Source organism: Artemia sp. Qi Xiang Cuo, chromosome 1 (assembly GCF_049724085.1).
Source record: "Artemia sp. Qi Xiang Cuo chromosome 1, ASM4972408v1, whole genome shotgun sequence".
Taxonomy (NCBI): Eukaryota; Metazoa; Arthropoda; class Branchiopoda; order Anostraca; family Artemiidae; genus Artemia; species Artemia sp. Qi Xiang Cuo.
In genome coordinates, this window is record NC_142794.1 from 86,396,923 (window position 1) to 86,421,426 (window position 24,504).

The 24,504-nt window shown below is 36.7% G+C and overlaps 1 long non-coding RNA gene across 1 annotated transcript in view; it reads right to left on the reverse strand.

The window, feature by feature from the left end:
- Window positions 1-3,990: 3,990 nt before the first annotated feature.
- The window catches only part of LOC148956861 (uncharacterized), a 28,932-nt gene continuing 8,418 nt past the window's right edge, over window positions 3,991-24,504 (reverse strand). Inside the window, exon 3 of the long non-coding RNA XR_016142402.1 lies at window positions 3,991-4,077. This is a non-coding gene — a long non-coding RNA (uncharacterized LOC148956861). The remainder of the gene's footprint in view (window positions 4,078-24,504) is intronic.

The window sequence follows — 24,504 nt, forward strand, 5'->3', positions numbered from 1 at the left end:
CTATTAAAAGTCAGCATAACAAGGCTTGTGACTTGAAGAAATCAGAAAACGGGGAAACCTTTAGGGATTTTGGTATTGAAAATAGGGATTTCTAAGGATTTTCCACGAGTACTTTCTGCTTTATTACTGATGCTAAAGCAGTACTGAGCATTATTCATGAGCATGGCGCCAAAAAATACGTTGCAACTACTTCTTTAAAGCATGGCGTCTTTGACTCAGTTCCTCACTACTGGTATAATGTCTAATATGGTCCTTTACTCTCCATAATAAACAATTAAGTTTTCTTGCAAAATTCTAGTTTTAAGAATTAAAGAGAGTAATATATCACTGTTTTTACGAGTTCCTATAAAGGATGGCTTCATTCAAGATTTTTCGTTAGCATATTTTTGTTCTCTTGCAAAGAGCAAAATTTCGAGACGCAGATGATCTCAGACAAAAATAACGAAGGTAGATGATATCCAGACATAACCCCACCGTAAAAATAGAACGTGTTAGATGGTTCGACAGGGCACGGAGCTTGAAGATCCTCCAATCCTTTTAAGTTGCCACCCCTGTTTGAGCAGCTCGAGACTCGATCAGTGCGTTAGTGTGATCATCTACTTCATCTGCCCACTCAAACACCCGCCCGACTCATTCTCGAATTTGACCCAACTGCAAACGTCCGGAAACACCTCTGAGGTGGATCACGCACAAGATGGGCGAATGTGATCCGCGTTTGACTCACTTCTTGGAGCATTGACCCTAAAGAAGCTCCAATCATCGCCCAAGACAGCCGCTCGGAGACAACTAACGGTACTGACGAATAGTTCCCTCGACTCTGGTGACGTTACCGAACAGGAGATCTAAGTCAAGAATTCTCAGACATCAAATTAGATTTAGTTTTACATGATCATTTTTGCTCTTTGAATAATGGATTTTCCTACACTGAGTAAACTGATTTTTCCGTGTTTGAATTACTTGTTGATTGAGTTAATAACAATGAGCGAGATATTTTGAACACACAAAAACTTTGTAACGTAATACAAATAAGTTACATTAAAAAAAAACACTACATTAGCCAGTAGATAAAATGGCTCAGAAGAAGTTTTTAGCAAAAAAAAGCCCACCAAAACAGGCCAAGACCAGAAGAACTATCCATTAATCAGAATCCCGTACGAAGGGGTGCCACTCCTCAAGAGGGAATCGAGTTGCCCACAAGGTCCCCATTCTTACATGTACCTCAGAAGGGTCAATGCAGCCCTTTGCAGAGGCTGTTATCCATTGATCTGGGTCTTACACCCTGCCAAAGTTGTCCTCCTATAGAGGATTCTCCTACGATGGTGTTCTGTATCACCATGCAATTTAGCCCATTAATGCGAGGAGGTTGGTAACTCACGAGATGTGTGCACACAGCGGTGGACCCCTTTGAGTGTACATTTGAGGGGTCTTCTTCCTCCTCCACCTGTACTTACGGCCCCGAGTGAGGGTGCCCCAGCTTTTATTATGAGCCCCAAAGGACAAGGTCCCTGTTGTTCCGTGCCTCCTGTGGAGGTAGCCGACATATCTGTAAGGTGTTCCCCTACCCATGCCGCCTGGGGTCACGCTGAGTGGCCTGGGAGAGGCCCTTGGTGAGCAGTAGACACATAAATCAACAATGGTCCCAGAAAACTGGAAAACAAGTAAATTAAAGCATTTAGTGAAAACATTGTTTTAAAAGTTGCATGTGCCCTTCTCTCCTACCGCCTCTGTCCACCCTCCTCTATTTAGACTCTTCATTACATAATTTTAAAGTGGTGCAAGAAGAACTTCAGAAGAGGTTCACTGCATTACTAATCTTAGATATTGTTAGCCTATATACCACTTCTGAAAGGGGCAATTCTTTGTCTAGTAAGCAATCTCTACGCATTCGGCATTTTTAAGTTCTAAATTGTTCTTTATTTTTATGTATTTGTGATTTATAAATATATATATATATTAATTTAAAAAAACTTTTCCACAAGACGGGTTCTTCAAAGAAAATCAAGGAGCATATACACATTAAGCCTAGAATGAGCAAAAATAAAGTCAAATAATCTTCCAAGCCTAAAACAAACTCACAAATCACTATCAATAAATAAATGAAACTCCAAAACAAACAGAAGGTACAATAAATATCCGAGTCAGACTCTAGACGAGCAAAAATTAAAATTAGAAGAGCTGACAATTCCCATGCCTTCTCAAGATTAAATAAAAAGATAAGTTTGTTTTTAACTGAAAGTAAGGAGTAACATTAAAACTTGAGCGTAAAGAGCAGGACCTCCTCTCTCACACACAGAATAATTTCTGCTTGTTTTAAGTTTTAATTTAGCTCTTTACTTTCATCTAAAAAAAAACCTTTTTTTTTTTCATTTAATAAAATAAAATCCTATTTATGAAACTGTTTAAGATAATATTGATATGCTAGAAGATTGGCCGAAAAATAACACAAAAAAATTATTGTTTATGTCGGCAATTATTTTTCAAAATTCTAACTTCAGCGTAAAAAGCGGGGTATTGACGAGGGGGCGAACTTCCTCAGATACATAATATGGGGGATTCACCCCTTCGCCAATACCTCACTCTTTACGCTAAAGTTCAAATTTTACGCTAAAGTTCAAATTTTGTTCCAATTCTTAAAGAATGTCCCCTGTATCACAAAACCCGTTTAATTAGAAAAACACCTCATTGGAAATTACCAAAAATACTTTAGAATAAAGAGTAAGGTATTTAAGAGGGGGAGAAAATCTCCATATACATAATAATCATTGTTCGTTTTAACTTTTAATGTTGCTCTTTACTTTTAGTCAAAAAAACCTGTTTTTTCAACTTAATTTCTGATTGTTTTTTTTTAATAATACCGGGAAATCCAGCTTCATAGAAATTCTCTTTCCCTTGATAAATTCTTCCATGGAAATGTCCTCCCACTTAACCCTCTCCTCCCGACCCCCCCCCCCTACCAGAAAAATTCCCCCTGAAAACATCTAGATGCTTCCCAATAATCATTACTATATATAAACAATGGGCAAAGTTCATAACTTGCAGCCCTTCCTCCGAGAACAATGGGGGATTAAGTCATACTCAAAGCATAGTTATTAGATTTTTCGAGTACGGTGAACAAAATGCCCATCTCAAAATTTTTATCCGGTGACTCTGGGAAAAATGAGTGGGGGAGAGGGCTGAGTTGCTCTCAATTTTTTTGGTCACTTAAATTTGCCACTAGAACTTTTAATTTCCGTTCGAATGAGCCCTCTCGAAATATTCTACAACCCCCGGGTTGATACCAAGGCCGTATCCAGGGGGAGAGGTTACCCGGTTTGAACCCCCCCTCCCGGAATTTTTGACAGATTCGAAAATAAGTCAGAAATTAGTAATACCTAGGTAAAAATCAGTAAAATTAGTCGAAAACTGAGTCAAAAATTAGTAACCCCCCCCCAAGGCAAATTTTCTCAGGCTCGTGGCTTTTGATGTGTAGGAATATATTTGTCCTATATATCAAATAATTGCCATGTGCAGGGTGGTGTTGACCTGCTAGTGAATCGCAATGATTTTTCTATATTATCTGGTGTATTTTCAGTCAGTAAATCTAGAATTTAACCGACGAAAAATCTTACCAGGAACAAAACACCCGCGGGAAATCTAACTCGTCTTAGATTTCGTCATCCAATTCTACCGACATTCCTTATCTAAGTCTCGTTATTTCAGGGAAATCTTGAGAGCTGGGACAAAAAAAATTTTCCCCATCTAGGAAAAGGAATGCCAATTATGATTTTTTATCGTCTTCGTCCAATGAAATTGCCAAGAACAAAGTGTTTTTTAGATACAAATACAAAAAACAAAAACAAACTTTTCGAATACGAAAGGAAACTAAAAGCGCCAAATATCTTTATTTAACCGATCCTCATCGATGGCAAAAACCTCAATATTCTAGTTAGCATAAGGCTTTGATAGTTTATATCTTCAACTAACACTTTAAGATAATTCAAATAGGCATACCTAAACAGTGTCACCATAAAACACTTCTGAATCATAAACCTTTTTATTATTCGTCTTGTTTCGCTTTCGTTCAACTTCAGCTGCGTGCTAAAAGGACAGATAATGAAGAATAAGACATGGATCAAAAAGCTAACAGACAAAATAAGGAATCAACAATAGAGAATACAATCCAGAATGGTTGACAGGAGAACTAATGGAATAAAACAGGATAAAAGAGGATATTAAACGCTACATAATTCATCACTACAAGTTTCCAATTTTTTAGTCCCCCCTACGAAAAAATGAAACGTACAAATGTTACTCTAACTAACAACAATCGTTATATAAGCAGAATAACAATTTAAGTAATATATATGGGGGGGGGGGAGTCAATACCCGAGAACACCCAAGTATATATTAAAGTTGGACAATGTTTTAATAAACAACATATGGATTTATGATTGGCCTCTGAGAAAATAAAATTCAGATTAGGTAAAGTAAAGATCTTCCATCCTGAAATCTAAATACAATGAACCTATTTAAGTAACAGATTAACATTATTTTCGAGTCCTAGAAGGGCTTATTAGGGGTGCTTTGTGGTCCTTGGGAGTATTTGAAACACTGGGTTAAAGCAAAAGCTTTGGGATTCTTTGTGCTAGATTATAAAACTTCAACCTGGATTCCAGAGCTCTTGGACTCCAAAAATGTTTTCAAAGAGATCTATGAATCATCCCCAACTACAGCTTAATTGCGCAGAAATCAAGGTCTTTCAGAGACGGGAGGTGGGGCTTATGAAAACAACGAAAAGATTTGTGATGATTCCAAAAAAAAAGGTGGAAAGACAAGACAAGACTACAAAAGAAATACTACTTGTAATCAGTTTTTGTGACACTCCATTATTAGTACATGTTTTCATAATTTTAAATCATCCGCGAATCATAGAAAATGGCCTCACCAGACTTAAGGCCTTGGTTGTTATATGCTTTATATTTTATAGTTAAAACTAGATATGATCAACCAAATCTAAGCAACTAATATCTAATCTTTAAGTGTAAAGAGGACAAGAGGAATACCTGAGTTGTCCAAACCCTAGTTCAAACGACCTAATTCATAATCATTCCATTGACGAGTCTGAAAAAAGTACTTTAGACTTTGAGATTTATGTTATGGGGAAGCGGTTAATTTTCCCTTCGATCCTCACACGTTTTCAACTACTTTGTGACGAAACTAATGAATTTGGCGCAAGCAAGGCCACAAAGCTATCGAGTAAAAATTCTGAGATAGCCAATTGCATTGAAATTATCAAAAGACTATACACTGAACTTTCTAGTTTCAGAATTAGTAACAAGGGTACCAATCAGAGAAGGGCCAGGAACATAGTTGCCTCTCCCTAGATTTAGAAAAATACCTTCTCTTTTGTATTTTCATTTAAAAGATACCTTTTCTTTGGCGAACTTTAATGAACAAAAAATAAAAACACCAAATCCCCTCTGGACTTTAAAATACACATTTGCTCTCTCCCACTAAAATTTCGTGAATTGGCACAGCGAAGCAGTAATGCTCCTCGCTCGCACCTTTGACTTAAGATCTTAGTACCCTTAGATGTTATTGAAAAAAAAACTTGGAAAATATACATAGATTATCCTGTTTAACACAGAAATTGAAACCTCCAGTAAAGTTTGACCTATGGGTATTAGGAGGACAAGGGGGAACAAACACACTTATACTTGCTACAACATATACAGTACAACTAGTTCTGTGATTTTTTTATTTTTTACATTTTCAACATTACGAGATGTTGAACTTATCTATTTTGAGGCTTTCAAGAGCGGGAGAACTGCATTAAAAAAACAATTATTTCACTTTGACATTAGAATATGAGAAATTTTAATATGAGAGTAATATTTAGTTTATAAAATGTTTTTCACAAAATAAGTTTTTCAAAGAAAAGTAAAGAACTACATTAAAAAATAGAGCGGAAAAAAGGCTAAATGATTTTCCATGCGCAAAACTACTACCAATCACCATCAATAAATAAATGAAACCCAAAACGAACAGAAATTACAACAAATAACCGAGACGAGCTCGAAACGACCATAAACTAAGAGAAGTAGGGCTGATTATCCCCGTGCCTTGAAAGACCAGAAAATGATTTGTATTTTTCTGAAAAAAATCCTTATTACGAGCTGCGTATTCCTATTTCTCGTAATAACGATGAAACAAAATTTTGAATTACCATCATAACCAGGATCACTGAAAAAAAAAAAACAAATGAAACAGAAAAAAAACATCTAAAACATATTTTGTTTTTGACAACCTGCATGCACAGAGTATGTTTTGATTTAGTCCAACATCTTCTTAAAAATTCTCTGAAAGTTTCTTCTTCTTACCATTAGCCCCAGTAGTAGCAGTTATAGTAATAGTAGCAGTAAAAGTAACAGCAGTATTAGTAGAAACAGCACGCATCAAGTGCTTTTTGGTTAGTCCAGCATCTGTAACAAAACGTCCTGAAAGTTTCAGCTTAATGCTCTAAGCTCTTCCCGAGAAATTACTCATACATCCTTTCGGCCGCCTGAATGCACACAGTGTTTTGATTTAGTTCAACATCTTCCCTGAAAGTTTCACCTTAATAAACTTAACCTCAGTAGAAGTAGGAGCCGTAGCAGTAGTAACAGAACTATTAGTGATAACATGCGCATATCGTCTTTTGGATAGTTTAACATTCCCCTCAAGATATTGACCAAGATTAATAATATGCCCATAGTGCCTTTTGGTTATTTCAAAATTTGGCTCAACATGCCCTTGAAGTTTCAACTCAATAATATGAGGTGTTGCTGGTAAATCCTTTTGACAATCTACATGCTTAATGTGTTTGATTTAGTTCAGCATTCCCGTAAACATTTCCAGAAAGCTTCTCCTTAATACCCTTAGCTTCAGCAGTAGCTACAGTTGTAGTAGAAGTAGTAGCATTAGTAGCAGTACGTACCTAACACCTTTTTAACCCCTCCCCCCAATTCAAGCTGAAAGTTTCAACTTGAAACCGTAAACAGTTCCTGGGGCATTGCTGATACGTCCTTTTGAAAGCCTGTATGCAATATGAGTGTTTTGTTCAACTCTGTTTCAACATTCCATAAAAATTTGCCTTAACATCCTTAGCGTTAGTATCAGCTGTGGTAGAAGCAGTAGTATTAGTAGTACCAGTAGTAAGAGTAGTAGAACCCGTAGTAGTAATCCTAGATTCAATAGCAATAGCAGCAATAATAGTAGTAGCAGCAGCAGTAGTAGTAGTAGCAGCAGTTTCTAAGATATTACTGATATGCACTTTTGACAACCTAATTGCCACAAGATGTTTTGATTCTTTCAAACTTCTCCCTGAGCATTCCCTGAAATTTGCACGTTCATAATCTTAGCCTTAGTTGTCACAGTAGTAGTAAGAAGTGACGGTTGGAACAGAGTGGGGCGGAAAAGAATCGTGTTCAGTTGTGTAAGCCTCACGCGGCTACGATGAGTTTTTAATCCAAATAAAACCATATACTTTTTTTCAATAAAAAAAATAAGTAATCTGTTCAGGCAATTCAACATTAAAATCACAAAAGTTAAAATATTAAATGACACAATGAAGCTCATACTTCAGAATTATAACATTGTACTAGCGGGAATAAATTTTTTTCCATTTTACATGTCACAGGACAATCGACAACAATTCAGGAACAGGCGCTGCTTGGCCATAAAGTCTAATCGAAGTCTAAGAAAGTCTAAGAAAGAAAATCGTCAGAATCTTATGTTAACTTTATCAAACATTTCGTGGAAACGAATTGTAAGGAAGGAGCGACCCGGCTCAATAGTAACCGAAACTCTAAAAAACAGAATTTTTATACTAATAGATACATCAAAAGAGTGGAATTTTTATGGTCATTTCCAATATATAATTTTCATAAAGTTTAGTTTTACCCATCAGAAGTTACGAGCCTGAAAAAATTTACCTTATTTTCGAAAAAAAGGGGGGAAACTCCCCCTAAAGTATCAGAAAACCCTACTGAAGAGGATTCAAGCTCGTATCTGCAAAAATGTGGAATTTTGCATCTTTTTTTTGCCATTAGAAATATTACGAAAGTGTTTATTTGTTTTTTGTTTGTTTTTTTCAGTGGTCCTAGAACATCGCAAAAAGGCTTGTTCAGACGGAAATTAAAAGTTCTAGTGTCGTTTTAAGTGAAAAAGAAAACTGGTGGGCAACTAGGCTCCCACCCACACATGTTTGTACCAAAGTCACCCAATCAAAAATTCGAGATAGCCAATTTGTTCAACATATTAAAAAATTAACAACTATGTCTTTGAGGATGATTTAATCCCCAGATCCGGGGAAAGGGCTGCAAGTTATGATCTTTGCCCATTCTTTACACATAGTTTTGTTATTGGGATGTATACAGACGTTTTCAGGAGGGATTTTTCTGGTGGGGAGGGGGAACGAGGGGGTTACAAGGGAGGATCTTTCCATGGAGGATGTTATCATGGGAAAAGGAACATTTCTATGAAGGGGGCGCTGGATTCCCCAGCATTATTTTAAAAGATCAGAAATTAAGTGAAAAAACAAGTTTTTTCAACTGAAAGTAAGAAGTAACATTAAAACTTAAAACAAACAGCAATTATTGCGTGTACGAGGGGGTTCGCCCCCTAGTCAATCTCTCGCTCTTTACGCTAAAATTTTTTTGTACTTTCAAAAGAGCTGTCTCTATTCTAATCAAACGGCCTGTGTGATTCAGGGGTCATTCTTAAAACATTGTAACAAAATTCAAACTTTAGCGTAAAGAGCGGGGTATTGACAAGGGGGTGAACCCCCTCATATATATAATAGTTTATGTTCGTTTTAAGTTTTAATGTTGTTCCTTACTTCCAGTTGAACAAACTCGTTTTTTTTATTTGATTTATTAATTTCGTGATGAACAAAGAATTGAACATTGCTTAGCCAAAAAAGGTTGAAAATTTTAGTTTAACGAGTTTTACTAACGAAGAACGCCATCAAAAGAGGAGCGTCTCAAAAATAAGAAGCACAAGCAAGACTTCAGAAATTCATTAAAGGTGGGGGGGGGGAGTTTATGGGAGGAGCGGGGGTTACAATTTTTTTGCTGAATTAGTAGATCAGTCTTGAACACGCTTAGGTTTACTGGACCTTTCCAGTATGCTGGAGAAATATTATCCGCAAATCTTAGAAGAAAAACAGAGTAAAGGGGGCACGGTGGTACCTGAGGGATTAAGATTAGCGCGAGAGGATGGTCGTTGCCCTCCAATCATTTACAACCCTTAAAAAGGAGTCTAAGACTTTCAATTTCAAAGCAAATAAGCCCCCCTTCCCTCCAACCAGGTTTCTTTAACCACCTCATCCAGAGAACTGACCAGGGAAAAACGTAATACGCGGGAGCCACTCTACTCTACTAAGTCAATTCTACCATTTGACTCTGAAATCAAAGCAGCTGGCTATACAAAAATCTACTTGTCTGCATTCAGAATCAAAGCAAAACACAAGAACAAGCTAGAATTACTTTTCAAAGTCCGAAAAATAGTCAAATGATATTTTATTATGGTATTTCTCTGCTTCAGTAATTCAGAGGACGTCTATTTTTGCATTTTTATATTAGTGCTCGTCAATGAAAATAGAATTGTCAGTGAAATTGTCAATGGCAATGACGATAATTTTGAAATATAGCATGAAACATATGTCTTTCGTTTTTCGCAAAGAAAATTTGAACCAGTTTTGTTTCACTCAACTAAGCCTCTCAAAGAATCATGCGAGAGTAAACGACTAGTAAGAAGCTTATCCAAGTGTTGATTAGTTGAAACCTTTCTTGGATTTATTTGAAAAAAACTCTGTAGAGATTAGACCAAAGAAACACGCCAGACGATGCTTAAGAAGTAAATTGAATTATTTAATATGCCGGGCATACGATTGTTAAACAACTTTTTTCATACATTAGGGCAAGTGCTTGGAATACAAAAGAATGAAAAACTAAGAAGCAGAGGAATTAGAAGGAATTTAGGAATTAGAAGTAGAATATGTTCTACTTTGGCCCGAGTTTGCTACACGGGGGAGGTAAACTATTACTGTAGTCCCCCCCCCAAAAAAAAAATACGGCATAAAAAAATATTTTGCTAGGTTTAAGCCCCGCTCCCCTTCAGGATCGAACCAGCAGTTACCTATGCCAAACCATAGAGGGACCAAAGTCCCGGTAAATCCTCACTATGTTTACTATTACATTAAACGTTTCAATGTTTGTTGAGCCTCAGATAAGTATTATCTTACGGTAAATGCGAAATATGCAGACGAATATTTTATTATATCCGTCTGACCGTATCTCAAACTGTTTGATATACTGATCGTATCTCAAACTGTTTGATATACTGACCGTATCTCAAACAGTAGGCTGTACGAAAAGTGTTGTGGTTCAACTCCACTTTCTAAGGATATAATGAAAGAAAAGTTGAGATAGCTAGGGCAAGTTCTTCGGATGAAGGATGACAGAATGCCAAAGATTGTCCTTTTCGGCCAACTGTCTAGGACCAAACGAAAAGAGGTCGTTCCCAGTTGGGGTGGGAGGATGCTGTAAGGTAATATTTAAGGGAAATCGGAACAAATCTAAAGATTTTTGAATTCTAAATTGAAAATCTAAAGAGGAGGGCTTCGAGTCGATTGGGATAGATTGGGAGCGTGCGTAGCTGTGTTGACCTCACGCGGTTTGGTGCCGAAGTGAGTTGTTAGTAGTAGTAGTTATCAGAGGCAACGCTATGGTGTTGTCTATAGCAAAGAGCCATGAGGCTTCGACGTTTAATCCTTTTTTTCCCAGAGGCACATTATTTGGAAGGGGTAGTAGCACAAACTTCGGAGGGGGCTCATTCAACAGGAAATCAGAAGTTCAAATGCCATATTTAAGGGTGAAAAGTGATCAGGGGGCATTTAGCCCCTCTAAACCCTCTTTTCCCCTAATGTATCCGATCAAACTTTTATGATGGTCAATTTGCTAAATAGTCCATATAATGCCTCGATAATTACCACACTCACTTTTATCACCTTTCTTATAAAGTGGCTTAATTAAGGTTTTCCTAAAATCGTTAGGTACTTCCCCTTTTTCAAAAATCATATTCATAATCTCCAATAATTTTTTTCTAACCTCAGAGCCACCATACTTAAGAAACTCATTTACTACCCTATCAGCACCTGGAGCCTTATTATTCTTTAATCCTTTTAGTACTGTTGCTAATTCCTCCTCACAAAACAAATATTCATTCACATCCAAGGTATCACAAACTTTTTAATTTTCATCTATATTTTTTCATGCAACTCTATCTTGGTTAAGCAAATTATCAAAATCTTCGGACCATCTTGCTTTAGCTTTTGTCTTATCGCTAATTGCCACCCCATTCCTATCTTTAACTGGGACAAGTCCGGATTGACTACTACCTCTCAATTTGTTAACGTGCCAGTACAATATTTTACTATTATGCCGTCTAGCTGCATCTTCTAAATCCTCGGCAATTTTATCCATGGCCTCCACTTCACACCTCCTTAGTTCATATTTCAATGCTTTCTCCACTTTCTTTACATTTTTTTTGTTTTCATGCGATCTATCACTCAGATAATTCTTGTACAAGTCCTTTCTCCTTTCTATTAAACATAAAGCTTTTTCACTAATATTCTTAGCTGCAGTTCTAGCTTTCTTCCCTAATACACCTTCAGCAACTTCACAAATTATTTTTCTAAAATTATTCCAACCATCTTCCACATTATCAAATTTTAAACTTATTAAAAATTTTATTCTGCAAATATGCAGAATAATTGTACCCAAAACATTTTGCATGCAGAGCCGTTATGCTACCCCCCCCCCCAATGTACCAATCTACAGCGCAACTTCATTTCTAAAGTAATGAAGAAACTAACAAAAAAACCGGTGTGTTCTCAAATTTTACACATCGTAAACTTCAGTGAGTGGCGCATAATAAACAATTACCACATGTCCCTCCCCCTACGGAAATTAAAAAATGGGAGGGCATTTTTGGGGAGTTAAGCACTCCCTCCATTCATATATGTTATTTTACTGTGTTTATGGTCATATTTTAGGCTTTAAAATACACTCGATTGTCTATCTATATTATATGCATAATTTCTTTACTAAAAAAATTGTGCAAGCAGAGCGTTTCTTCTCTACCCCCCGACACCAAAGCCACTATCTCGTGAAAAATTATTTCTCAATTACTTAATAAACTTAAAAAAAAACGGTGTTTTCTCGAATTTTAAACATCGTAAGCTAAGTGAGTGGCGCATAATAAACAATTACCAAAATTCCATCCCCCTACGGAAATTAAAAAATAAAAATAAAACTCAATCAAATTCTCAAATTTGGAAAGCCTTATTTTCCATGGGGATTATTTTTTTTTTTGGGGGGGGGGAGTCTATTTTCCACGGGGGTATATTTTCCGGAGGGGGGGGATATTTTCCAGGGGAGTATTTTCCGGGGGGCATTTCTGCGGGGGAGTATTTTCCTGGTGGCAATTCCGCGGGAGGGGAGTATTTTCCGGGGGGGGGGTATTTTCCAAGGGGAGTGGGTTTTTTTCCGGGGGTATATTTTCACGGAGGGATTCGCCTAGAACTGAATCTCAGGTAAATATGGTTTAGTATTTAAACATAAGTGTCTTTAGCATTTTGTTTTTTGCGACCTTTAAATTTTTCCATTAGAATGTGGTTATTATTATTCACATGATAAAGAAGATTTAAATAAAGGCTCTAAAGTAAAATCAGCCGAGGGGTGCACGTCGTGCCCATGACCCCTAGGATATTAAGTTAAAATATGGATTCTGTAGAGAATATCCCAGAAAATTTAGAATATTTCCTTAACTAATAAAGAGACCATGTCACTTAAAAACGAAAGGAAATCAATTTCAAAAACTTTTCCTGCAAAAGAAGTTTTCAAAGAAAAGTCAAGAGCTACAATAAATCAAAGATAAGCAGAAATAAAGTCAAATAATTCTTAAATAAATTAAACCGAAAAGGAACAGAAATTACAAAAAATAACCAAGTCAAACTTAAAATGGGCAGAAACAAGGAGGAGCAAGGCTGATGACCCCCCCCCCCCGCCTTCTAAAGACCAGAACAGAATTTCAACTTTACTGAAAACAAAGTACATTTTAAATGTACTTTTTGTAGCTTTTAACAAATCTAAAATTATTCCGACTTTCAGGAATGAATATCAGCATATATATTAAATTGTCAATCCACATTAATTTTTTTCAGTAGTCTTGGCTATGATGGTGATTTTTTTTCTATTACCGGTACAAGAAATAAAACACAAATCCTTTAACCCTCTTTCCTTAATTCTATGACCACAGGGCCATAGTCACAAAAAAATTAAACAGCATACAAATAGGCTCCAATAAAAAGGTTCAAACAAGAATGATCAAAACGAAAGAAAAAAAACATCATATAAATAACTCATAAAAATAAACAGTCATATTATAATACAGTCAAAGTGGGTCATACCCACATGAATATACCACACCACATTCATTATACTAATAAAACAGACATTTCTCAACAATTTTTCTAACCAAACTCCCCCTCATCCATTCCGAAAATCTCCTTTCTCAAATCCTTTAACCCTTATACTTCCCCAGAAAATGCAACACATTTTCCTCCCACTCTCTAGATGTTGGGCAACTATAAGGACTCTTCATTCAAAGCTTTCCCAAATAAAATCTTCTTCAGCAAAGTGGCATAAGATTACCTCAACAAGAGATTACCAAATAATTATCATTCTTTGATAACCCAGGTCTAAAATATACCTCCTCTCCCCATGTCTCTTTTACCCTAGAATACAAGCAAGAGAGTCATACATTCTGATCTGGCCCCTACCCCGCCTGAGAGAGACACCTGCATCTCCCATCCTACCCCAAGGAATATAACTGTTTGCAGTTATGTTAATTTAGATTCTAAATCCAGACTTATTTTCAACTGTCCATTATTATACAGTTTTCTAATAAAGAAAGGCTCACCTCTAAATTTGGTAGGAAGAGTAGTCAAATTACATAATTACGGCAGGAAAATTGCGTTTTGAAATCAGAGTTAATCAATATAAAAAAAGTCATGCCTGTAATCGGAGCTTGCATCTAAAAGACAGAATCTTCTACTTCACGGTATTCCCGTTGTGTCTGGGCAAAGTGCAGAAACTGCTGTTCGCGAGCTTTTGACCGATATAGTGTTAGCAAATGCTGACGCTATTCCATTTGTGAAGGGGCTTCAACTAGGTCTTCTGCTAGGAATAAGATTGAGCCTATTATAGTCACACTGACAAGCATTACTGACAAGGATGATGTTATGCGGAACTGTGGAAAGCTCGAAGTCTCTCGTAAAAGAGATCATCGTATAATATAGATGAGTTTAGCTCACTTTTAGAAGAGCAATTGGATAAGTTACCAATTTCTACTAGACCTTGTTTTATTTGTGATGATTTCAACTTGGATTTAAGAACTGTGAATAGTAACCTTACAGCTAGGGAGTTTCTAAACACTATGCTAGGTTATGGACTACAGCCTTCTATTAATATATGTACAAGAGTGAGCCATGATTCTGCAACGTTGATTGATAACATTTACTTAAATACTGGATATAGTAGTGGGAGTGTTATTGTAAGCGACGTTTCGGATCATTTCGATCTGTTGGTATCTATTCCTTCTCTTTTGAACCGGCCAAGACCAGAGCGTTCTGAAGTACCAAAAACTTGTTTTCCTGTTATTAATGTACCGAAGTTAAAAAATGAGCTTGGAGGAAAAAATTGTGATTTTTTATATAGTAATGATATGGATGTGAATGATAAATTTACACTTTGGTATTCGATGATTAAGGATACGGTAGTTGCTTGTAGTCAAGTTAGGAAGAAACATAAGCATTTTGATTCGCCGAAGAAGCCTTGGGTTACGAAGAGTATTCTAGTTTCTCTAGCTAGGCGACAGCAATTGTATAAAAAGTCCGCATTAAGTAATAGTATTAGCGACGTAAATATCTATAAAGCATAAAGTAATAAGTTGAATAGTATACTTCGTAAAGCTAAGTTAGATTACCTGAGTGATAGATTTAAAAATGCGGAGGGTAACCCGAGAAAGACTTGGAATGTTATAAATTCTGTTATTAAACCGAATAAGCCTGAAATTGTTAGTAGTCTTGTTGATGGTGAAAATATTCGCCAAACTACTGAACGTATGTGTGAGCACTTTTCTAGTGTAGGGGGCCGGTTAGCGTCGTCTGTTCAGCAGCATGCAAGTGATGGTGATTTTACTCAGTTTTTGCCTGAAAGTAGTGACGTTTCTATGTACTTGCGACCGGTTACTGAAAAAGAATTGTGTGATGTGGTAAAAGGTATGCGAAACAGTGCATCCGGGTCAGACTTTATTACAACAAAGGTTTTTAAGTCAATTTTTCCTGTGATATCACAACAAATTTTGTACCTGGTTAATGCTAGTTTTAAATATGGTATATATCCGGAGTGTCTTAAAAGTGCCAGAGTAATACCCTTATTTAAAGGGGGTTATAGGAAAAATGTGAATCATTATCGACCGATATCCATCCTTTCAGTTATTTCTAGGCTAGTAGAAAAACTTATTAATTCTAGAGTATCTGAGTTTTTGGAGAATATTTACTTTTTCCATTCTAATCAGTTTGGTTTTCGTAAGGGGATGTCTGCCGAACAGGCAGTTCTATTTTTGACGACGTTTGTGCATGATGCTTTGGACCAAGGGTTTTAGGTGGCGTCTATTTTTTTAGCTATTGCTAAGGCGTTCGATTCAGTTGACCATGAAATTTCAATTATGAAGCTAGAAAATTGTAGAATTAGAGGAAATGCGTTGAAGTTATTTGAAACTTTTTTGAGAGGTAGGACCCAGTGCGTTGAAATTTCTAATGTGAGGTCTGGTGAAAGAATGGTTGATTATGGTGTTCCACAGGGTTCTGTTTTTAGGTCCGCTTTTATTCTTGGTTTATATCAATGACTTATGATTTTCTGTTTTGGATTTGTTGGATAGCGCACATTCTAATTGTAGGGTGATTATTCCTAGTTTTGCAGATAATGCCCATTTTACTGCCACAGCAAAGACTGAATCTGATTTAATAGAGATAATGAGAAGAGGTATGTTAGGTATAGATAAGTGGATGAGAGTGAATAAGCTTTTGTTAAACCATAGTAAATCAGGTTTTATTATGTATGGTAGATCATCAAATTTTTACCCTTGGGATCTGGATTTGCAAATGGAGAATTATATAACTAAGCGTACAAATACTATACGATGCCTTGGTGTTATTGTGGATGAATGCCTTAGTTTTAAAAATCATGTTTCTTTTATTAGTAGTAAGATTGCAAGAAATGTTGGAATGATGAGAAAGTTAAAAAATATTTTCCAGGATTCTGTTTTGAGATTGATATATTTTTCGTTAGTTCACCCGTATTTAGTATATTGTGTGAGTATATGGTCTAGCACATTTTCAGTGCATTTGCAGCAGTTACGTGTGATACTAAATATGGCACTGCGGGTGTTGTCCGGAAATAATCAGAGAACCTCGGTAAGATCCCAATATGTACAGTTAAATATTATCCCTGTGTCAGGTCTTGGGAAATATTACTATGGGTTATTTATGTTTAAGTATTTTTCTAATTTGGTTCCCAAATGTTTTTTAATTTATTTATTTCTGGTGATGATGTACATAATTATCCTACTCGTCATGCTAGAGATATAGGGACACCTCAAGTTACTAGTACTAGATCGCTATTTTCAATACGTCATGTGGGGCCACTTGTCTGGAATAATTTGTCTGTTTCTTTAAAAAGTTCAGCGAATCTATGTGAATTCCGTCGGGACCTTAAAACCATTTGTCTCCATAGATATGAATTTGTTTAAGGGGTGGTATAGTTGAGTCACTCTCAGGTTTGCCCGGAACCCGTTTTTCCCGTTTTTCCTATATATTTTAATTTTTTGTTTGTTTCGTTTATTTATTATTTATGGGATGGCGGCGGAAAGTTTTGGAGTATGTGAAGTATTGATTTTTGGTTATTGCGACCAGGAACCAAGTAAGTGTAGGATTTTCATTTTTTCTTCTTTTTTCTTTCTTTCTTCTTTTTCTCTTTTTTTCTCTTCTTTCTCTTTATTATGTTATTATAAGTGTTAATTTTAAGATGGTAAATACTTCCGAACAAGCGTTAGCTTATGGAAGGTCATTTGTTTTTTTGCGTTGTGTTGTTTTTAGAATAAACCCTTATCTTATAAAAAAAAAAGTTTCAGTTGCGATTTACCTCGAGACTTAGCACGTCGCCGTAAAGAACTTTTAGCGTACGGATATAGTCTACGCACTTCTACTATTCCGTCAGTGAAGATGCCCAAAACCAGAGTTATGTCAAAAGGGATTAACATTTGGCTTGCAGCTAAGAAAAATTCGAAAGTTAAGAATTGGACGCGTGTAGACGATACTTGTTTTGATCCGTTTATGATCTCTGTTAGTGCGTCTAACTCGGTCATCCCTTCACGTGTGAATGAGGAATGATTTTGGGTCGTTTATTGCATTGTGTTAATTCATCAGGTTCCTTCTTTCCTTTTTTGTTTTTTTTTGGTATAATTATATTTTAATTGTCATATTTATTATAATATGATTGTGGCCCTGCGTGTGTGTGGATCTCCCGGATGATTTCATCGATGATCCCTTTTCTTCTTTTTTTGTTCTTCTTTTATTTCTTTTTTTGTCTCTCCATTGCTCCTTACTTTGGATTCAGTTGTTTTGGCTTTACTTTTGTTTATGAGTTTCATGTGTGCACAAAAATGAGCTCAGCGTTACTTCTGCATAGATGCCATAGCTCTGCTGTGATGTCGATAACATTTGGTCTGGTGAATTTGGTCGCGGAGCAGATCTACCATCCACCGTATGTAAAATGATTAATTCTTTGGGTGACCAGGGTGATGTCAACTCTTTGGGGGAACGTTTTGTTGAATTCCAAAATAATCCTTTAGACATAGAAAGTATAATTAATAATTCAGTTGGAAGTAGAAATAAGAATAATAATGGTCCTAAATCGGTTATTAAAAGTAATTATGCTTCGCGATTAATTAATTCTGCCTCTTCTAAACAAGATGGTATTTTCTCTGTGCTTCACCTAAAAATTCAGGGACTTTGCTCCTCTTTCGATGAGCTGAAACGAACCGTCAGTGGTGGAACTCCTGATGTTATTGGATTATGTGAAACTTTCCTGGATTCAAAAAATGATATGCTTTTAGATATCCAAAGATTTAGGATGGAGAGGATGAACTGGAAACAGCTGGCGAAAGGTGGCCTCGCCTTGTATATTGCCGATCATCTTGCATATAATATCCGAAGTGATTTGAGTAGAAATGAGGAAGGAATCTTTGAATCCCTTTTTATTGAGATTAAGTCAGGTTGTGAGGATTTAGTTGTCGGTTTGGTTTACAGATCCCCTATTGGATCTATTCCTTCGTTTATGAAAATTCTGGAAGAGGCTTTGGACTTAGTCCAAAAGTATCCTTGCGAACTAATCCTTATGGAGGATTTTAACCTTAACCTGCTGGATCAAAATTCTGCTTTGGCTGCAGATTTCTGTCAATGATGCTTTCTGTGGGAGTCCTACCTTCAGTTTATATACCAACCCGAGTTACTGATGTGCATGCATCACTTATTGGTAATATTTTTTCGTCAGTAGATGTCTTAGATAATTCGGTGATGGTTAGTAATATCTCTGATCATTTCCCTGCTATTTCACGATATAGGACTGCTGATCGATCGCAGCGTGAAGCTTCGCCATCTAATCTCCCATTTTTCCTTTTTGGTGTCAGTGAGATCAGTCTACTTAAATCTCGTTTGTCTGATCAGCCATGGGATAGTTTGGATTCTGAATTGGATTTTAACCGTTCTTTTGATTTATTTTATGATTCAATAAAAGAAGGTATCCTAGAAGTTTACCACCAGAATCCAGCACCTCATACCTCGAAAAGGATAGTACTGCTGAATCCGTGGATGACTCCAGGTCTCCATAAAAGCTGGAAAAGGAAAAATTATCTTTGGAAGCTATACAAGGCTTCGTCATCTGCTTCTCATCATCAGCGGTTCAAGGCTTATAGGAGTATATTTAATTCTCTGTGTCGAAAAGCCAAGTCTCAGTATTATCACAGGAAATTTTCAGAGTGTGGAAAAGATGTTGGGAGGATATGGAAAATTGTTAATTCTGTACTTACACCTACTCCCCCTCCGCCTTGAGTTCCAACAACGCTGATAGTCGATGGTAAAATTGTTCAAGGAGAAGGAAATGTTCAGCTAGAGCTTACGTCTTATTTTGCTAACATAGGAAAGACAGCTGCTTCCTCTGTGAGCTCTACAACTCCTCGTTGCAATTTCAGAGCCTATCTGGGACCCCCATGTTTAAAGTCAATGGTCTTGAACCCTGTTTCTGAGTTTGAGGTAGCTCGGATCGTAAATGCCCTTAAAGGTTCATCGTCTTCAGGGTCAGACAGAATTCCTACAAGCGTGATCCGTGCCGTTCTGCCTGCTATTCTGTCACCAATGAATAAGCTTGTCAATCTGTCTTTCGAGAAAGTAATTTTCCCTGAATCACTCAAGCGAGCTAAGGTTATAGTGCTGTAAAAAGGTGGGTCCTGGAGTGATCCTGCTAATTATAGACCAATTTCTCTTCTATCTGTTTTCAGCAAAATTTTTTAGAAGGCTATGCTATCCAGGCTTCTTAGTTTTCTGGATGACAAAAAATTTTTTCATGATTTCCAGTTCGGATTCCGAGCGAATCACTCTACAGAATATGCTTGCGCATCTCTCTTGAATTTCATTCGTTTGGCAATAGATTTAAGTCTTATCCCGGTAGCTTTATTTTTGGATGTTCGTAAAGCTTTTGATTCTTTGACTCATCAGATTCTTCTTTGGAAACTATCACATACTGGCATAAGATCAAATGCTTTCTCTTGGTTTGAATCATATTTTTCTGGTAGACTTATTTCTATTGATTCACTTTTCCAGAGCCCTTCTGAAGTAGAATATGGCATCCCCCAGGGATCTGTTCTTGGCCCCGTTTTATTTCTGATTTACGTCAATGATCTGATTTCAGTAGTCAAGATTATCAGTCCTCTAGTATGCTGAAATCTGTGTCATCCGGATATTCCTTCATGTCCAAATGCTACGTATAATGAAGGTTACCTCTTCGCTTTTTCCGATGGAAATACTCTTGGGTCTCTAGCGAAGACTAAATGTAATATAGGGTTTAACCTGGTTATAATAATTAAGAGAGCAGTTTCATGGTTTGAGTCGAATTACTTGACCCTGAAGGGTGCCTTGTAAAAGTTTCTTATTTTTTCTCAAATAGGTGTAGCTTTCCCTAAACTGACACAGCTTCAGGTGTCACAAGGCTCCTTGTGTAGATCAAAGAATCGGTGGGTCCGGTTTCTTGGTATCCTGCTTGATGAGAACCTTTTGTTTAGACACCATTTAGACATGAGTAGGGTTAAGGTCTCACAGAGTTTGGGTGTCATTCAAAAACTCAAACACACCTTTCCTGGATCTATTCTGAAGCTCCTTTCTTCTTCCTTGTCCAGTCATATGTCTCTTATTGCCCCATAGTATGGATGTCTACTTTTCCTTCTAAACTACGGTCGCTTTCTGTCGTGTATAACAAATCACGGCGTCTGGTTATTGACACCAACCGTTCTTCACCAAGACCGCTTCTAAATCTACAGTCTATCTACATTCTTTCTTGTGCTTCTTTTGTTTTTTATCAGTTTCATGGTAATCTTCCAAAATCTCTTCAAAAAACTCCTCAGTTTATTTCTGATTCAGCTCCATATAACCTTTGCCGTCACATAATATCTGCATTCCTCCTACTCCCACTGTGCAGTCAGATTTCAATCCCCTCATTGCTTGTCATCAGGTTTGGAACTCGCTGCCTTCTTCAGTACAGAAATGACACTCATTTGGACCTTTCAAGATGATTCTTAAGGACTATTTAGTTAAGAATCAAACAGAATAGCTCTTTTTTTTTTGTGGATTTGATGTCCCCTGAATGTTTAGTTTTGATATATGGTGGTCTACTCTGCGCTATGACTCCAAGGCCTCAGGTATGGTCTCTTTTTAATTGTATATGTTGTTTGGTGATTGATTTCTTTTGCATGGTTGTTTGGATATATTTATTTTTTTTTTCATTCCCCCTTGTATCCCTGGCCATGGAGCATTTCGAGGGGAAATAGGAATTTTGTGATTGGATTGTGTATAAAACTCTGAGCTCTGAACCAACCTTGGGCTAAACGAGACACTGATCATCAACATTAACAATACATTGTTGACCCAAATGGTGGTGCTTATTAGTACTACCACTCTCAAGACTCTTCGAAAAGTCTGTTAATGCCAAAGTCATTCCATTGGCCTGAAAGTTGTCCATATCACGTCAATACATAAGGGAGGTGAAAGGATCAAAGCTCCCAATTCTCAGCCCATCAGTATTAACTCTGCTGCTGGAAAAATCCTACAAGGCATTTTAAATGTTGCCATTCTCAAACATTTGGCCACAAATAACCTTCTATCAAAACACCAACTTGGATTCCGACCAGATAGATCAGTTGAAACAAATATGATTGATTCACATAATTACATAACTGAACTCCTTGACCAAAGTCTCCCAGTTGATGGTTCTGCTACACTTCACTAAAGCCTTTGATAAAATCTGTCATTAAAGGCTCCAGTTGAAACTGAAGGCAATCGGTATTGAAGAGGGTGTGGTGGACTGGATTATGTCTTTCGTGAAGGGAAGAAAGCAGCAGGTGAGATTTTTTGGTGAAGGTGGTCCAACTATCTATTCTGAAATAGCGAGGTCTTAAGTAGAGTGCCTCAAGGAACTGTTTTGGGACCTACACTTTTCAATATCTACATTAATGATGCTCCAAAAACGTGACTGATAAACTTAGCCTATATGCTAATGACTTGAAACGTATTGATCCTGTTGAAACGCAGCAGGATGTAGCCTCAATAATGTCAGACCTAGATTGCTTTTGCAAATGGGCCAATATATGAAGATTCAAGTTTCATGTTGAAAAGCTCAAGGTTCAACATTTTGGAAGAAATAACCCACAATGGCAATATTCAATGTTATCAAGTTCCGATGAGAGACAACCGATTTCAGAGAGTACCTCAGATAGAAGTGGGGATTGCTCTGGATGAAGGCCTCAAATCCAACTATCACACCTGTGCTGCCGTAGCTTGGGCTAACCAGACTCCAGGTATCATCAAGCATTCAATCACTAGTATATCCCCAGAAACCGTGACTAAACTCAAAAGTCTAATGAGACCTAGATTAGAGCATGGAATGTGCACTGTCACACCAATTAATAAAATAGACCAGATGGCTCTCAAATCTGTTCAAAGATGGGCGACTATATGCGTAAAGAGTCTCAAAGATAAAGAGTATGGGTATCAACTGCAGAGCCTGAAGCCACCAACTCTGACATAGTGTTGATGCAGAGGCAATATGATAATTACCTATAAGTTGCTCCAGTCTGACAAGATATTTCCAGTCTTAAAGATATCTCCAGTCTATTTAGAGTATAGAAAACGTTTATAGTATAGCATATTTGACACACACGAAACAAAAGGGTCATGCCCACAAATAAAGAGAAAACAACATACAAATATAACAAACTCACAGTCGGTCATGCCTGCATGAATAAATCACACCATATTCATAATCATAGGCAGCACACAAGCACTGCCTAAGAACAATGTGGGCAAAATGTGTTTTGTGTTTTCTCTTCTTGTTCAGTCAGGCACTTCGTATCAAAGGAGTTGTCATAGAAACTTCGAAAAAGGCTCATTCGATTGGAAGTTGGAGTGGCTAGTGCCCTTTTTAATAGTCAAAAGTGACTGGCAACTAGCCCCCCCCCCACGCGCATCATTTCCTCAAACACATCCAAACAAAATTTTGAGATTGCCATTTTGTTCAGCGCAGTTGATTTCCAGATAGAAAAAGTGTTTTTGAGGAGAACACTCCCCCACAACCCTCAGGGCAAGGGTTTTAAGTTATGCCCTGAGGGCACATAAGAACGATGTTGGCACAATGTATTATGTATTATTATTTTCCTTTAGAGCAGGGCACTTTATATGGAAGGGATCGTCGGTAGAAACTTCAAAAGGGGCTCATTCGATTGCAAATTGAGAGTTCTAGTGCCCTTTTCAATAGTCAAAAGTGATTGGAGGGCAACTAGCCTCCCCCCCACCCCACGCATATCAGTCCCCCAAACACATCCAATCCAAATTTTGAGATATCTATTTTGTTCAGCCTAGTGGATTTCCAGATAGAAAATATGTTTTTGAGGAGAACACTCCCACAACCCTTAGGGCAAGGGTTTTAAGTTATGAACTGGGGGGACTTAAGGTTTTTATAGGCAGAGTCATAGAAACTTAAACACAGGCTCATTCGATTGGAAATTCGAAGGGATAGTACCCTTTTTAATAGTCGAAAGTGATTGGAGGGCAACTAACCCCCCCCCCAAAGCGCATCATTCCCCCAAACACATCCAATCAAAATTTTGAGATATCTGTTTTGTTCAACAGGTTTTTTTGCGAATGGTATCAAGTTTTCCATTTCAGGTCAACTAAAGGAGGTATGAAACTAAATTAAACAGCACTATTAGTGTCCAGATTTTTAAAAGGTTATATTTTGTTAAAAATTAGTGAAAATTTTTCTCCAGCATACAAATAGCAGGCCAAACTATAAAGTCTTAAAAAACGAAAAGATTTAAAGTATTATTTTCTAAAGTATTTTTTTTAAAGTATTATTTTCAGAAATTAATTTAAAAAACTTTTTCGACAAAATAAGTTTTTCAAAGAAAATAAATAAATTTATTAAACAAAAAATGAGCAAAAATAAAATCGAATAATCTACCAAGCGTGAAACTACGACAAATCAGCATAGATAAATAAATGAAACCCAAAACGAACAGAAATTACAATAAATAACAGAGTCAAACTCAAAACATGCAGAAATTAACATAAGTTGGGCACAAAACCCCTATGCCTTCCCAAGGCCAGAACAAAATTTGCACTTTACTGAAAAAGATATAAATGTTTTTACTTTTATAACTTTAATAAATCAAATAATTTTAACATTTTGAATACTAAATATCAGTCTATGTATATTGAACTGACAGTGCACATTCATTTGTATTTTTTCAGTAAAGTGCAAATTTTGTTCTGGGCTTGAGAAGGCATGGTGGTCTTACGCCCAACTTATGTTAATTTCTACTCGTTTTGAGTTTGACTTGGTTATTTATTGTAATTTCTATTCGTTTTGGGTTTCATTTATTATTTGATGCTGATTTGTGGTAGTTTCACACTTGGTAGATTATTTGATTTTATTTTTGCTCATTTTTTGTTTAATGGAGTTCTTTACTTTTCTTTGAAAAAATTATTTTGTTGGAAAGTTTTTTTAAATTAATACTAATAAAACACCCATTTCC